Raw genomic sequence first — 4,886 nt, 5'->3', positions numbered from 1 at the left:
TTTTTTTTAACTATTACCTTAATAAACCAAAGAGATATACGTTAGCGTTAGCCACAAGCACGTTACTTAATAATAAACAATCTGCTTGCTGGTTTGTGAAACAGTTTTTTACTTGTCACTATGCACGAAGCACGTTTATGTTAAGGACTGTATTTCACTATTTAGACATTTTAAAATAGTTTATCATCCGAACAGATTCTTCATTTTTGCTATTAATCGAGTTAGAATGTTTTAACTTGTCGGTGGTTGTTGTGATTTTTTGTAGTTCACTAATTTGCAAGGATGAATAATGAAGAGAAATAGGAATAAGACCAATGCAATGATAAAGGGCGACCCTCCACCCCCGCGCTTCTCTTTTCCTGAGGTTTATTTGCTGGACGCTGTAGGGCAAACACCTTACTAATCTGAAACAGCCTGCGGGCAGCCATATTTTCAGATTAACACAGATAGACAAATCAATTAGTCTAGGATGTAGTGAATCAATAATCTTCTTAATCTCCGCGAGGATGAGCGTAATAATAACTAACACTTTTATAGGTGCTGTTGAGAGGATTATGATTTTCTTACGCTTCCAACTACATTTCCCAGTTCCAGATCCATGAAATTGATGCTTTTAATCTAGGGTAAAATAGTAAAATAGAGTCTTCCTTTAATGGGTTTAATCGAAGTTTTAATTCGATTAAATATCTTACAGTAGATACTTTGAAATGCTGAGTCTGAGTTTCTGCTGATACTTGAATAAACCATTGCCTTTCTTAACACATTAAGGGACAATGTGATGTGACACTTAAGAAAGAGCGCTTTATTTGTTGGTGGCTGTGAATGCAGGAATCCCTCCATACCCCACGACTGCCGTTCTAATTTGTCTGGCAAGCTGGAGAACGAGCGCTCGGTGCGCTGTTGCTGCTCCTGTTGCTCTGGCGCATGTGGCTGGATTCCCAGGGATCCCCAGTGTTCTGCAGCTTGCGCTCCTAACATCTATGACCCTTCAAAGAGGCCGTGAAAACGCAAAGCTCCTGTAGTCAATAGCTGTCTACCAGTCAACCTTTCTGAATACCAGGTCAATAAATGTAAAGTGTGGAAACAATGAAAGCCACTTGACAGGCGCGTCGACAAAGTGTGGTGCCTTTTATCGTTTTACATTACCCAACACGCGAGGACCAATGCCACTCACATCGTGCGGCTTCTGTTGCTGATAATTAAAAAAAAAATGGCCCAAGAAGTGTCTTAAAGGGAAGCCATGTCAAAAATCATGTCTTCTAAAACACTGGCGGTTCAGGAGGCTTGCGCACCTACTATCAAACCCACATTACCTTGTTAAGTAGCCCAATTATTGTCATTGATTGATTCATTTAATCTGCCTTTATATCTAATCCTTTCTCTAATCCTGTTTGACTCAAAAGATTAAACGGATTAGCAGCGATTTCCACTGTATTTGGAATTTAATAAACTTTCCTCTCGTTAATCCAGTTTCTAAAACAACTCTGACATCATCATCATAAAAAAATAATAACAATATCAATATTAGTATTGTATTCATCGTATTTTATTATTATTATTATTAATAATAATAATAATAATAATAATAATAATCATATTGTTGTTATTGTTTCTTTTTTTAAGCTTTTGACGTTCTTTTCCTGCTGCTTACTTGCCTCATGAACTGTAATGCACCGTGACCTGAAATAATACGTCTCCTTTATAATGCGTTGTAATATCTGTTCAAAAATCCATGTGTTGCTATTCCCATGCCAGCCCAAGGTCTGCTGCCGCGTCCGCTGAGATATGTGACATTGCTTAATTGATAGCGCAAAGGTGACGGTCACGGTCCTGTCTGCGCTTAATGGCTGAATGACTCGCTTTGCTGAACAACCGGTGGGCGTTCAGGTGCCGCTTGTGTCGCTCCACAGTGAACTACAGGTGCACCATTCCACTTCATGGGCATTTGATAGACGCGTTACGCACTTGAACGTGAACTTTGTGCTCTTGAGTAAATGGTCTTTAAGTGACATTTCTGATTTCTCATTTATGTTATATAGCCTAATCTGATGAAAAATAAAGTCATTAAGCTGCTGAATATTCACGAAAGATTGAATTTTTCTGTAAAAACATTGCACCTTGTCAATTTTGAAACTTTCAAGCAATAAATTAATTAAATTATCAGTCCTCTTACAAAAAAAGAGACATTTGTCAACACCTTTTTTTTAAATTCTAAATACGCGTTTTAGCATACAAGCTGTACGCCTGCTCTGTTCATTCAGTGCCGGCAGTGGGTCTCTTTGAGTGCAGAGCGCGCAAGTGGTGTGATTCCCACGGATTGTCCCTCGCGTTGCAGCTTGCAGCGGGGTGCAACAACCATACACTCACCAGATCCTTTTTCCCTTTTACTAACAAAGTGACCCCCTCCATCTTTATTTGAATAACAGAGAATTAGGGTTGTTTATGGGCTCCAACCAGTTAGCATCTCAGGTACCAGCATCATTTGTTGTGAGGTGTCTTACAAACCTCCTCATGGGCGACCACTGTGAGGCACACTGCTCTTAATGCCAGTACCAGCCCCCTACATAATAAAAACCATACTCGCTAATTGTCGTTTCTCCGCTGGTATATTTATTCTTGTTTGTTATTCAAACACTTGTATAATCATAGCGTCAAAAGAAAACATTAAAGCACCCACCTTAGAAAGACAAAACTCCCTCTTTTCTAAAATCTATGGGAATTTTGTTGGTCAAAAGCGTGGCGCTCGCTGCAACTCTACAATATTTATTTCAAATGCAATTTAGTTGGTATTTGTTTCGCCGAGTCAGTAAATCTATTTTAAACGTTTTAAGAAATAATTTCAGGAAAATTAACATTGAAGTTTGAAAGCAGGATATACGTTTTTCCTACATGTTTTAAATTAGTCTTTTTTTCCTGAATGGTTGTCTAACATATAGCTAAACCAGTGTTCTCTCACTGTTTTAATATTTATGAACAATAAAGCTGTTTGGAGCATGACAGAAAATTTACAAACATGACATCTTTTTCCAGAAAATAATATTAATGGACACAATATTCAAAAAGATACAAAGCTGTCAATGTGGCGCTACCCTTTCACAAGGTACTAATATGTACACAGTTACTAATATGCGCTTTTATTATGTACCTTTAAGCTTTTAATATGTACCATTTAGAGGTAAATAAGGTACAAATTAGGTAGACAACTTTTGTAGAAAACCAATTGGTAGGTACCTTTCTAAGCGTGCACTGAATGAAAAGCCGCTCTTTGGTTTGTAAAACCACCTATATATTAACATCTTTCACTGAATCAACAGATTTGAATGTACGAGTGTTAAAATGCAAACTGTTCTTAACAAAATTGAGAGACAGTGATTGAATTTGTCATTTTGCAGATGTCTTTCAAATAGCGCTTCTCTAGCTGTAGCCATTTTTATGTTTGTTTTGCCATTCAGTATTTTTTCCGCCTGTTCAAGAACAAGTATGTCACAGATTAGTCCTTCAGGGTGACTATAGGTTGTTCGTATTGAAAGCTGCAAACGCCCCCGCTTTAGCACTGATTCTCGTCTTATTCTTGTGATTGTTCCTTGAACAGACGAGTGTCCACTGCTTCGATACAAACGTGCGGCCAGGCATCCTACAACGCGTGATTGATGAGAGACCTATTCTTTACCCTTTCTGCCTCTTAAATGACAGCTCCTTTCAGTGACATCACTCATACACAGATGTTTGAGCTGTATTGTATGGACCTCGTGGACAACCAATGGGGATTTAACATAGCTGCACGTCTTGATAATAAAGAGGCCGATGGAAGGGGCTTCGCGCACGCGAATGGTGAGCGCTTGAATGGTTACCTGCTTTAAGAGGAGCCTCAAGGTGACCGGGTCAACAATAGACCTGAACCTACCTCTCTGACCCCTTAATTACATGTGATAACTGGGTGCACTTTATCCAGTCATTGTTAATGGTGGAAAGACAAACGGAAAGACTAAACTAATATTTGAGTGTCAATAATTAAGAGAGCGCATCATGTCCTTTAGCATGATTTTACTCGTCTGTCTGTTCGTTGAACAGCAGTGGAAACTATCCAATTCATACAATAACTGTAAAATTGGTGGAACATTAATAAACTTTCAGGGGAAAATAAGTACAAAAGCTGTCATTGGGGTGGAACCTTTTCAAAAGGTATCGTACCATATTTACCCTTAACGAAAGCATATTAGTATCTTAAAGGTAAGTAACTCCTAAAAAAAAAAGTTTTTTTAATGGCATCTATATGGTTTCAAGACGAACCTTTAACATTCATGGAACTTTTCCATTGCACAAAAGGTGCAAAAAGAAGAACAGTTCACTAAAACGGTCTTTGGGGAACCCCGAATTGTTCTTCTGGCATCATTTTGAAACCTATATTTTAGTATTGTACATAAATGGTACATTTTAATAACTTTTGAAAGTTAATTAAGAAAGTGTACCAGACCAATGACAGATTTAGCACCTTTTTTTTCTGAGTGCATGATTACATGCAAATTAAATGTATTTTAAGAAAATTAATTTTAATTATTATATATTGCAGTTATATAATTAGGCTACACGAGTGGTTTTCCTTAATTATTTTTGTATTATAAAATGTAGTGTGCTGTAAAATCACATATTTCTGACATTTAGGTCGAATATTAGACGATATAAAAAAATTGAAAACAAAAATCAAAGGAAAATGTTTGTATTTATTCTGGTCTAACGCTTTGACTGGGAAACTGACGGAGAGATGATTTCTGATACAGTTGTCAATAAAGGCGTGTGATTGCTTTGTCAGCAATTTAGGAGCATGTCCTGTCTCGGTGTGTTGGGCTCAGGGGGCGTGTACTGGGGGGGGGGGGGGGGGGGGGGGG

The sequence above is a fragment of the Sinocyclocheilus grahami genome, unplaced genomic scaffold (genome assembly GCF_001515645.1).
Source record: "Sinocyclocheilus grahami isolate Dianchi unplaced genomic scaffold, SAMN03320097.WGS_v1.1 scaffold406.1, whole genome shotgun sequence".
Taxonomy (NCBI): domain Eukaryota; kingdom Metazoa; phylum Chordata; class Actinopteri; order Cypriniformes; family Cyprinidae; genus Sinocyclocheilus; species Sinocyclocheilus grahami.
This window is presented reverse-complemented; position numbering follows the sequence as displayed.